This window comes from Ursus arctos, unplaced genomic scaffold (genome assembly GCF_023065955.2).
Source record: "Ursus arctos isolate Adak ecotype North America unplaced genomic scaffold, UrsArc2.0 scaffold_5, whole genome shotgun sequence".
NCBI lineage: Eukaryota > Metazoa > Chordata > Mammalia > Carnivora > Ursidae > Ursus > Ursus arctos.
The window spans coordinates 37,729,507-37,742,422 of NW_026623067.1; the positions used below are offsets into that span (position 1 = coordinate 37,729,507).

General features: G+C 41.2%; 1 long non-coding RNA gene across 2 annotated transcripts in view; it reads right to left on the bottom strand.

The window, feature by feature from the left end:
* LOC130542742 (uncharacterized) overlaps positions 1 to 12,916 on the bottom strand; it is a 47,008-nt gene that overhangs the window by 25,486 nt on the left and 8,606 nt on the right. The gene's annotated exons all lie outside the window — the stretch shown is intronic.

The window sequence follows — 12,916 nt, forward strand, 5'->3', positions numbered from 1 at the left end:
AAGTATCTATTGATCGAAAGAAATATATGCCAAAAGTATAATTTAAACTTAGATAATTATATATTTTACCCATTTCAGCAGCATCTGCATATTGTTGAAAACATCTTCATTTAGTCTTATTTAAATATTGAACAAACACTTAGCAAATATCAACAATGTCTTGTCAGATAAAGTTTCTAACTTCATGGAGTTTATACTAAAGGACAGAAATAACAAAGAAAAAATAAGATTATCTGAGATAATGACAAGTACCCTGAGGAAAATCAAACAGGGTAATATGATCGGGATTGGGAGAAGATTGTTTGAGATGGATGTTCAGGGGAGCCCTCTCTGAATAGCTGACCTTTAAGCTGGGACATGAGTGACAAGGAACCAACTAAATTATCATCTGCCTACAGCCAAGACATGGTAAACATACACATGAATTTAAGTGCCCTACAGTCCCCACATTGGGAACCATTGTCATAAGGGAAAGACTGAGGTCAGCTCTGGCTTCAAACTTTGTCCTTAGCTTGCTCAGTCCAGGCCATATGAGCCTGAAACATGCCTTTCCTGGCTCTAACCCATAGGCTTCAGTTTTCTGTCAGCAAAATGGGGCCAAGAGGCCAGATTCTAGGGTGCTATAAGGGTTAATTGATACTTATAACATTCTTTAAGATGTTTAGATGAAAAACCTAGGGCTGTATAGAGAGTTATTAGAACCTCCCAAGCCCCAGGGAAAATCTCTCTCTATCAGTAATGTAGGTCTTCTGTTCTCCAGTCTGTAGATGTGGGACAATGTCTTTCAAACTTTTGAGGGTATTAGGATCAAATATTGTCATAATGGGAATTCTTGGACTCTTGGCCTGAGGTTCTGATTTTCTCTGAGGTTCTGGGTTATCTTCTTAGTTCTGTGTTCTCCTGTCCCCTTGTCCAGTGCCTCATGCTTCCCAACACTCTAGAATTTTGTCTTTGCAAATGGACCTGAGTATGCACTTGTCCATATATACTATGGTCGGAGACAACTTTGGTCATTTTTCCTAAGAGCAACCCAGAGCAGAGACTGGAGAAGGCAGGAATATGTCTGTATCTACTTTTCAAATGCAGACTGATGTTAGGAAGAGGATTTTTTTTTTAAAGATTTTTTATTTATTTATTTGACAGAGAGAGAGAGACAGCCAGAGAGAGAGGGAACACAAGCAGGGGAGTGGGAGAGGAAGAAGTAGGCTCCCAGCAGAGGAGCCCAATGCGGGGCTCAATCCCAGGACTCTGGGATCACACCCTGAGCCGAAGGCAGACGCTTAACAACTGAGCCACCCAGGCACCCCTAGGAAGAGGATTTAGGGGAAAACTTTGAACAAAAGAAGGGAGAACTGCTGACTGGTAGAAAATGAGAGAAGAAGGTGAGTACAAGGAAAGTAATCCTGGTGTGAGGGTCAGTTCATTGCTTCTTACCACTTTTCCTGGTGCTGAATCTCACTATAGGGGCTGTCCAAGGTTTGACTGATCAATTTATTCATTCATTCAACAGATAAATACGTATTAAATGTCTATTACATGCCAAGCAGTGTAGTCTATTATATTCCTATGTGTAGGAATTCACTGTGAAATAAGACAAGATCTCTGCTTTCCTGAAGTTTCCACTCTAGTAGGGGGAAATGGAAAAATAAATAAATAAATAAATAAATAAATAAATAAATAAATAAATAAAATGATATAAATATGACTATTTCAGACAGTGATAAGTGCAATAATACAGCATCATGCAACAAAGAGGGAGGGTTTGGTAGGTGACTACCTTAGACTGGGGGTTAATACTTCTGTGAGAAGATAACATTTGAGCAGAGACCTGAATGACAAGAAGAAGTCAGCCTTGGGAATAGGGGAGAGGGAGTGGAAGGAAAGCATTTTTGGCCAAGGGATTATCAGTGCAAAGGCCCTCAGGCAGGAAGGACTTCAGAATGTTTAAGTAGGCCCATATAGCTAGAGTGGAAGAGTGAGGGAAAGAACACTGTAAGATGAGGTTGGAAAAGATGAGGATCAGAACGGTAGGCTACATAATGAACACCTCAGAAGAGGCAGTGTGGATGAGGCCTTGTCCCCTGGGGTAAGAATAGTAGGGGCCATCCTAGAGTAGCCAAAACAATCTTGAAAATGAAGATCCAAGTTGTAGTTCTCACAGTCTCTGATTTCAAAACTTACTTCTAAGCTATTATAATCAAGACAGTGTGGTACTTGCATTCAGAAATACATACAGGACTGACAGTCTAGGAACACACACTCACACTTATGGTCAGTAGATTATTTGATGAGAGTGCCAGGACAATTCAATGGTGAAGAATAGTCTTTTCAACAAATGATTCTGGGAAAACTCGGTATCTTCATGCAAAGGAATGAAGTTGGACCCCTACTTCATATCGCATACAAAAATTAACTCAAAATGCATCAAAAACCTCAATGTAAGAGCCAAACCATCCCTTCTTAGAAGAAAACAGGTGTTAATCCTCATGACCTTGTATTTGGCAATAGTTTCTTAGATATCATACCAAAACACAAGGAACAAAGTAAAAAAATAAATTAGACCTCATCAAAAATTTAAAACTTCTGTCCTCCAAATGGCACTATCTACAAAGAAAAAGACAACCTGCAGAATGGGAGAAAATACATGTAATCATATATCTGATAAGGGACTTGTATCTAGAATATATTAAGAACTCTTACAATTCAATAATAAGAAAGTGTACCTGGGTGGCTCAGTCAGTTAAGCATCCAACTCTTGATTTCAGCTGCGGTCATTATCTCAGGGTCATGATTTCAGGGTTGTGAGAACAAGACCCACGTGGAGCCCTGTGTCAAACCTGTGTGGAGCTCCATGCTCAGCATGGAGTCTGCTTAAGATTGTCTCTCCCGGGGCCCCTGGATGGCTCAGTTGTTAAGTGTCTGCCTTCGGCTCAGGGCATGATCCCAGGGTCCTGGGATCAAGCCCCACATCGGGCTCTCTGCTCTGCTGGGAGCCTGCTTCTTCCTCTCCCACTCCCCCTGCTTGTGTTCCCTCTCTCGCTGGCTGTGTCTCTCTCTGTCAAATAAATAAATAAAATTTAAAAAAAAAAGATTGTCTCTCCCTCTCCCTCTGCCCTTCCCCCACTTGCTCGCGCGCTCTCTCTAAATACATAGATCTTTTTTTTTTTAAGATTTTATTTATTTATTTGACAGAGAGAGAGGCAGCGAGAGAGGGAACACAAGCAGGGGGAGTGGGAATGGGAGAAGCAGGCTTCCCACTGAGCAGGGAGTCCGACTCGATCCCAGAATGCTGGGACCATGACCTGAGCCGAAGGCAGACGCCCAACAACTGAGCCACCCAGGCACCCTAAATAGATTTAAAAAAAAAAACGAAGACAGGGGTCCTGGGTGGCTCAGTCAGTTAAGGGTCTGCCTTCGGCTCAGGTCATGATCCCAGGGCCCTGGGATTGAGCCCTGCATGGAGCTCCCTGCTCAGTGGGGAGCCTGCTTCTCCCTCTCTCTCTGCCATTCCCCCACTTGTGCTCTCAGGCTCTCTCTATCTCTCTGTCAAATAAATAAATAAAGTCTTTTAAAAAAGAAGACAAATAATTCTATTTTTAAAATATTATTTATTTATTTGAGAGAGAGAGAGAGAGGAGCAGAGGGAGAGGGACAAGCAGACCCTGTGCTGGCATGGAACCTAACTTGGGGCTCTATCCAATGACCTTAAGATCACAACCCTGGCCAAAACCAAGAGCTGGCTACTCAACTGAGGCACCCAGGTACCTCCAAATAACTCAATTTAAAAATAGACAAGACAAGGGGTGTCTGGCTGGCTCAGTCGGTGGAGCACGTGACTCTTGATCTCAGGGTCATGAGTTTGAGTCCCCTGTTAGGTGCAGAGCTTACTGTAAAAAAAAAAAGTGGGGGATTCAAATAGACCTTTATCTAAAGAATATATATTAATGGGAGGCACCTGGCTGGCTCAGTTGGAGGAGTCAGCAACTCTTGATCTTGTGGTCATGAGTTTGAGTCCAACGTTGGGTGTAGAGATTACTTAAAAATAAATAAATAAACTTAAAAAATAAAGATGACATATTAAATGGACAATAAGCCATGAAAAGATATTCAACATCACTAGCCATCAAGAAAACACATATCAAAACCACAATGAGATACCATTCACACTCATTAGGATGGCTTTAAATAATAAGTACAGATAAGGATGCAGAAAAGTTGGAACCCTCACACATCACTGGGGGGAATGTAAAATGACATAGCAACCCTGAAAACAGTTTGTGTTCTTTTTTTTTTTTTTAACAGTTTGTGTTCTTAAAAAGTTAAATATAGAATCATCATATGATCCAGCAATTCCACTCCTAGGTATATGCCCCAAAGAACTGAAAGCAGGGACGCAAACAGATACCTTAACACCAATATTGATAGCAGCATTATTCACAATAGTCAAAAGGTGCAAACAACTCAGATGACTCAACAACCCAAAGTTCTGGATAAACAAAATATATTATATCCATACAGTAGAATATTATTCAGCAATAAAATGGAATGAAACACTGATACATGCTACAACATTGATGAACTTTGAAAACATCATTCTATGTGAAGAAGCTAGTCACAAAGGACCACATATTGTATGATTCCATTATGTGAACTATCCAGAATGGACAAATCTATAAAGACAGAAATTAGACTTCTGGTTGCCAAAGGCTTGGGGACCTGCGGGCGGGGGTGTTGAGAGATAATGGCTAAGGAGTATAGGATTTCTTTCTAGGGCTGATGAAAATATTCCAAATAGATATGATGGTTGTACAACTCTGCGAATATAATAAAAGCCACTGAATTGTACTGTTTGGGTAAACTGTGTGGTCTGTGAATCATATTTCAATAAATCTATTTAAAAAATAAAAACATTGGTAGGGGCTAGAGCTTGGTATCTAAGTAGCAGGGTCACAGCAGGGAGGTCAAAAACCTCTAGGGCCTCCATGACCAAAGGAATTACCACTGCTGGGCAAGAACTGAGGGAATTCTCCAACACCAACTCCAGGAACCTAACAGCTAAGTGAACCCAAGGGAAGAACCACAGTCTTGGGAGGGTTCTCCAGGTTGTTTTCAGAAACATGTTTGTTCATCTCCTGTGAATATATCCATGTCCAAAGGGGATAATGTATAGTGATGCAAACTAGACTGTGTTCCCTTTCCAGATCCTCTTTTCTTTTTCTTTTTTCTTTCTTTCTTTCTTTCTTTCTTTCTTTCTTTCTTTCTTTCCTCCTTTTTTTTCTTTTTCTTTTCTTTCTTTCTTTCTTTCTTTCTTTCCTCCTTTTTTTCTTTTTCTTTTCTTTCTTTCTCTTTCTTTCTTTCTTTCTTTCTTTCTTTTTTAACTTGACAGAGAGAGAGAGAGAGCACAAGGAGGGGGAGCAAGGGAGAGAGAAGCAGGCTCTTCACCAAGCAGGGAGCCCGACATGGGGCTCGATCCCAGGACCCTGAACCAAAGGCAGATGTCCAACTGACTGAGCCACCCAGGTGCCCCTCCTCTGCTCTTTTCAATGAGAATACATTTATGACAGAGTCCTTAGCTCCAGCCTGACCTATCTTTTGTTTATTAATAACCACAGGATCACAGAGCTGGAAGATCATCTCATCTTAAAGATGCAGAAACTCAGGGTCCAGAGAAGGAGAATTACCTGCTTGATCACATAGCCAGTAAATGGCATAGAGGGGACTCAAGTCAAGGTATAATGCCTTACCCCTAAATTCCCCCTCCTAGTGACTAAATCCCTAATGACTCAGTAATAGGCTAAAGATGGACAGGGCTCGGGCCAAGGGAAGGGGATGGATGGTAGGAGAGAAAGGGAAAGGTGGAGGTGTATGTGGAAGGGGAATATGATGTATGTGGCAAAGTAGTAGCTGTTACTATGTTGGTTTACGTTTTTTTCTCTTTAAGTTTGATTTCTTTCTTGTTGGCCTATTCTAATTGCCCATATGGGACTGTGGCCTAGAAGAATTATTGGTTCTTAAAAGTCATTGAAGACTTTAGGCCATTTTAAGAAATGGGCCAGAACAGGAGGAAAGAAATACAAGTATCACTGCTCTAGGAGTTGTCCCTGGCTCCTCCCAGTTCCTGCTATTGAGCCCAAGCGGACCAGCTGTGGCCCCTTATAGCGTGTCCTTACCATTTAACTTCACAGTTTCTAAATAAACTCCTTAATAGCTGGGAAGTTCCCTCCCTCTTCCCTGACCTTTCTAGTCTCTCTCTTTACCCTGAGCAACTGCCAAGTCTTGTCTGGAGAATTAGGGAGAAAGAGGGAAAGGAGTGCCTTTTCCCTTTCATAGATTCACACCAGAGATGCTCAGAGCATAGTTCAGAGCTCTTGCTTCCAAACTTTGACTGCTGGGTTAAAGATGAGAGTTGGCTGAGTAATGAAAGACTGAAAACCCAGCAAAGTTTTTGTAGGTCTGTTGCATTAAAATCCACTGGTCTACCTTTGCAAGTTCTTTTATTTATGCATGGTTTTATAACATCATGCATTGGTCATTTGGGACATACAGGTTCACTGAGTTATGCAGCTCTTGCAAATACTGACACATTTTATTATATGATGTCAAAAATACATTTGGCAATATCATCACCTATCTCAACTAAAAGTTCTTAGGTTTGGGGAACTGTTAACCAATGACAGTGGGTGCAATTTTCCAAAAATCCTCATTTTTGCCCCAAAGCTTGAATTTTATATTTGGAAACAAATACTGTTAGCTGTTTTCCTTCAAGTGGCAGAGTCCAGAAAATGTCTGCCAAATACACACATCTGAATTACCAAAATCTATGTCAGTCACACTTTCAAGTAAAAATGATGTTCCATGAAAAAATGGTTAGTTCAACTTCCAACAAAAATAGTTGCATGAATGTTTTTCCTTGAGACAACCAATGTTCAGCAGAAGTGCTCTATGTATACTTTCCATTTCCTCACATAGAATATTAAAAATAAATGTACTCAAAGGTTGAGATTTAATGAATAAAATTAATCTTTACTGCATCATTAGGACAGTTTTATTTTTTAAAAACTTTTTAAAATTTTTATTTATTTTTGAGAGAGAGAGCATGTGCGCACAAGCAGGGGGAGGGGCAGAGGGAGAAGCAGACTCCTCACTGAACAGGGAGCCAGATCTGGGACTTGATCCCAGGACCCTGGGATCATGACTTGAGCCGAAGGGAGACACTTGACCAACTGAGCCACCCATGAGCCCATTATTAGGACATTTTTAAAAAAGATTTTATTTATTTATTTCAGGGACAGAGAGGGAACATGAGTGGGGGTAAGGAGCGAGGGACAAGCAGATTCTGTGCTGAGTGTGGAGCCCTATGTGGGGTTTGATCCCAGGACCCTGAGATCACGACCCCAGAAATCAAGAGTGTGATGCTCAACTGACTGAGCCACCCAGGCGCCCCCATTAAGGACATTTTTTAAAAGATTTTATTTATTTATTTTATAGAGAAAGGAGAGAGAGAGAGAGAGAGAGAGAGCACATAGGAGCCAAGGGAGGGGCAGAAGGAGAGAGAGAAAAGCACATTCCCCTCTGAGACCTGAGCCCTAAGCCAGCTGGATCCCATGACTCCGAGATCAGAACCTGAGCCAAAAATCAAGGGTTGGAAGCTCAACTGACTGAGCAACTCTGGTACCCCTTAAGTGAAACTTTTCTATTACTTCTCTGTTGAGAGCTTAGCACTTGATTTGCAGAACTGTGTGAGAAATCCGTCTCCCACTTTTCACATGTACAACTTTTTTTTTTTAAGTAGGCTCCATGCCCAGTGTGGAGCCCAATGAGGGGCTTGAACTCAGGACCTTGAGATCAAGATCTGGGTGGAGATCAATATTCAGATGCTTAACCAACTGAGCCACACAGCTGCCCCTATAGGTCCGATTTTTGCAACAGCATTTGCTCACTTGGTGTCTCTTTGTCATATTTTGGTAATTCTTGCAATATTTCAAACTTTTTCATTATTATATTTGTTACAGTGATCAATGATCAGTGATTTTTGATGTTGCTATTGTAATTGTTTTGGGGTGCCATGCATGAACTGTGTCCACATAGGGCAAACTTAATAAACTGTGTGTTCTGACTTGTTCACCTACCACCTGTTCCCCTATCTCTCTCTCCCTCTCCTCGGGCCTCCCTAATCCCTGAGACACAACAATACTGACGTTAGGCCGATTAATAACCCTAGAGAGGCCTCTAAGTGTTCAAATGAAAGGAAAAATGGCATGTCTCTCACTTTAAATCAAAAGCTAGAAATGATTAAGCTTAGCGAGGAAGGCATGTTTATTTTTATTTATTTATTTTTTAAGATTTTATTTATTTATTTGACAGAGATAGAGACAGCCAGCGAGAGAGGGAACACAAGCAGGGGGAGTGGGAGAGGAAGAAGCAGGCTCACAACGGAGGAGCCTGATGTGGGACTCGATCCCATAACGCCGGGATCACGCCCTGAGCCGAAAGCAGACGCTTAACCGCTGTGCCACCCAGGCGCCCCCAAGGAAGGCATGTTTAAAATCAAGGTAGGCAAAGTAAATTGAAAGCCTTCTGTAAACAATTCACATTCTAGATGCCATTAAGAATGTTTGAGATTTAAACTACTAACATTAATAGGAGTTTGGAAAAAGTTGATTCCAACCCTCACGGATGACTTTGAAGGGCTCTAGACTTTGGTGGAAGAAATAACTATAGATGTGATGGCAATAGCAAGAGGAATAGAGTTAGAAGTGGAGCCTGAAGATGTGACTGAATTGCTACAATTTCATGGTAAAACTTAAACGGATGAGAACTTGCTTCTTACGGATGAGCAAAGAAAGCAGTTTCTTAAGATGGAATCTACTCCTGGGGCGCCTGGGTGGCTCAGTTGGTTAAGCATCTGCCTTTGGCTCAGGTCATGATCTCAGGGTCCTGCGATGGAGCCCTGAGTCCAGCTCCCTGCTCATCAGGGAGGCTGCTTCTCCTTCTGCCACCCCCCCCCCCCGCCCGCCCCGCTCGTGGTCTCTCTCTCTCTCTCTCTCTCTCACTCAGATAAATAGATAAAATCTTAAAAAAAAAAAAAGACAATCTACTCCCAATGAAGATATTGTGAAGATTGTTGCAATGACAATAAAGGATTAAGAATATTATATAAACACAGTTGATAAAGCAGCATCAGGGTTTGAAAGGGCTGACTCCAGTTTTTGTTTTTGTTTTTTAAGATTTTGTTTTTAAGTAATCTCTCCACCCAACATGGGGCTAGAACTCACAAGAGTCTCATGCTCTACCGAGCCAGCCAGGCACCCCTGGACTGACTTCAATTTTGAAAGAAGCTCTACTGTGGGTAAAAGGCTGTCAGACAGCATTACATGCTACAGAAAAATCGTTCATGAAAAGAAGAGTCCTTTAATGAGGCAAACTTCATTGTCTTATTTTAAGAAATGGCCACAGCTACCCCAAAATTCAGCAACCACCACCCTGATCAGTCAGGAGACATCAATATTGAGGCAAGACCCTCCATCAGCAAAAAGATGATGACCTGCTAAAAGCTCAGATGATGGTTAGCATTTCATAGTTGCACCACCACTTATTTAACCACTTATTGATGGACAAGCAAGGTTTCAGTGAACACCTTCACACACATATTTTTGAACTCATGTGTGTCTCTGTGCCGATTCCCCCAGAATTGGAAGTAGATTTTGCTAGATCAAAGGGTGAATGCATTTAAAAAATTGAAGGCAACTCCAGACCGATTTCTCTAAAGATTTTATCAATTTACACTCCTGCTAATGGCCTATGAGAGTACAACAAGGAACTTGTGAGAATAATTGTTGGGAATGAGATATTGGGCTCTGAATAGTGGTCTCACCAGTGTTTTTGAGGGTTTTAAAATATTTTTGAGTCCTTCAGTTACTCTCTAGGAATTCTAATATTTATATGAAATCCCTAGTACACAGAACAGTATTGCTGCTTTCTTTGGATTCTCTATTATGGCTCAATCTTGGTGAAAAACCTTGACAGCTTATGGGCAGAGGCATTGGGACAAACCTCCCAGAGGCCACTGACAGGCTTGCCCATTTCTCAGACTTTTGTCCTACATAACTCTTGTAATGGTGAAGCAATCCTCTTCAAATGACAAATCTTTTTCATCTACTAGATATATGCTGGTGAAGTCCAACCCTGCTTGCTTTTTTTTTTTCTTCCTTGTCTCTAGTGGTGCCAACGCCAGGGTTTAAGAGGTCCTTCTAGGTGAAAAGTTTCAGAGTAGAGTCTTGACCACAATTTTTCTTGTAGCTTCTGTGAGCTTATACCAGATTTGTGTTTCAACTGGACTGTCTATAGGTGTCCTCTTGGAGCCACAGCAAACACCATGTCACTTCCTTGGGGAAGAACATCTGGGAGGTGGCACTGTTACCTGCCCTGCAGGTGAACGCCAGGCTGCGTCTCTTGGTTTATAGGTCTGCCTTGACGAGCAAGGGCTGTGGTAAACAAAGTTGAGTTCAAACACTCCACAAGAGTCTCTAAGAACAGACCTCAGAGTGACTCAGTTCTCACTTATAAGCCAAAATTGCTCTTTGAGTTGGAATCCTGGGCTTGTTCTCTTCTCACTTTGGTAAGCAATGATGTACTTCTGATTCTTACAGGAAACATCAGAGGGTGATGGATGGAAACATCACCTTAGAGATTTTTGCAGGAGGTATTGACCCTAATGCCCAGTCCTCCAGTTTCTTCCTTATTAAAGAGTAGTAGGAGACCTAGAAGACTCCTTAAGGGTCCTTCTGATTCAAAAGTACTCATTCACTATGAACCAGACCCCCTGGAAGATAAGCTGAGTCCTGCTGTGGGGTTTTCTATCTAACTGTTCTCTCAACAGGAAAGTGCTCAGAAAATGAGATTCTAAACTTTCACCAGTCCTGGGACCTTCTAGAGTCTGTGGCAGAATGCCCTGGTACCTTCCAAGGAGAGCTCTAGAGAAGGTAGGTGTGGCTGCCCCAGCTGCGAGGCGCCCCCTCATATTTGTCATTTTGACGTACAGAAATACGCTATTCATTGTAGTGTATTGAGAATATTATATATCTTTTTAAAATGACTTTATTTTTTATTTAATATAATGTGAACTTCATTTTTAATGACTGTAGAGTCCAATTATATAAGAGTTAGCCATTTTCCTGTTACATATTTAAGTTGTATTGATTTTTTTTTACATAATATTTTTGTTCCCATGTCTGATTAACTTTTTTTTAGATTTTTTTTTTAAAGATTTTATTTATTTATTTGACAGAGATAGAGACAGCCAGCGAGAGAGGGAACACAAGCAGGGGGAGTGGGAGAGGAAGAAGCAGGCTCATAGCAGAGGAACCTGATGTGGGGCTCGATCCCATAACACCAGGATCACACCCTGAGCCGAAGGCAGATGCTCAACCGCTGTGCCACCCAGGCGCCCCTAGATTTTTTTTTAAAAAGTCATTTCTACACCTAATGTGGGGCTTGAACTCACAACCCTGAGATCCAAGAGTTGCATGCCTCAACAACTGAGCCGGTCAGGCATCCCAACTCTTTTTTTTTTTTTAATATTTCTTTATTTCAGAGAAAGAGCACAAGCAGGAGGGGCAGAGGGAGAGAGAGAATCTCAAGCAGACTCCATGTTGAGTGTGGAGCCCCCTGGTAGGGCTTGATCCCATGACCATGAGATCATGACCTGAGCCAAAACTAGGAGCTGGATCCTCAACCAACTGAACCACCCAGGTGTTGGCACCCCAACTCTTAAACATAAATTCCTAGAAGTCCAAAGATAAGCATTTTATTTATTTATTTATTTATTTATTTATTTATTTATTTATTTATTTATAAAGGATTTTATTTATTTATTTGTGAGAGAGAGAGAGAGAGAGAGAGAGAGGGAGAGAGAGGGAGCGTATGAGCAGGGGTAGGGGCAGAGGAGAGGGAAAAACACTTCCTGCTGAGCAGGGAGCCCGATGCGGGGTCCATCCCAGGACCCTGGGATCATGACCCGAGCCAAAGGCAGATGCTTAACTGACTGAGCCACCCAGGCACCCCCCCAAAGGAATAAGCATTTTAAAAAATAAACTTTCACAAGACAGTAGATCTTAAAAGTTCCCAACGCAAGAAGAAAAATGTGTAACTATGTGAGGTAATGTATGTTAATTAAACTTACTGGGGCAATCATTTTGCAATATACATGTATATCAAATCAAACTTAAGGTTGTACACTTTAAATTAATACAATGTTATAGATAAATTATATTTCAACAAAACTGAAAAAATAAAAATAAAACAATTTAAATTTTAGAATAGATTTAGATTTAAACTTTTTTGGGAGGGGTGGAGGGAGAGAGAATCTTAAGCAGGCTCCATGCTCAGCATGGAGCCCAACACAGGGCTGGATCTCACAACCCTGAGATCATGATCTGAGCTGAAATCAAGAGTCGGATGCTTAACAGACTGAGCTACCCAGGTGCCCCACAGAATAGTTTTAGATTTAAAGAAAAGTTGGGAAGTTAGCACTGTTTCCACACAGCCCATATCCAATTTCCTCTATTACTAATATCTTACATTAGCATGGTACATGCATCATCATTAATAAACCAACATTGACATATTATTAGCCAACTGATACATTATTACTAACTAAGATCCATACTTTATTCAAATTTACTTCATGTTTACCTCATGTCCTTTTTCCGTTCCAGTATTCCATCCAGGATACCATATTACATTTCATAATCATGCCTCCTTAGGCTCCTCTTGACTGTGACAGTTTCTCAGACTTTTCCAGCGTGTAATATCAAGGGTATACACTATCAATATGAGTTATGACTGTTGATGTTAATCCTGATAACCTGGCTGAGGTAGTGTTTGTCAGGTTTCTCCATTATCAAGTTACTCTTCC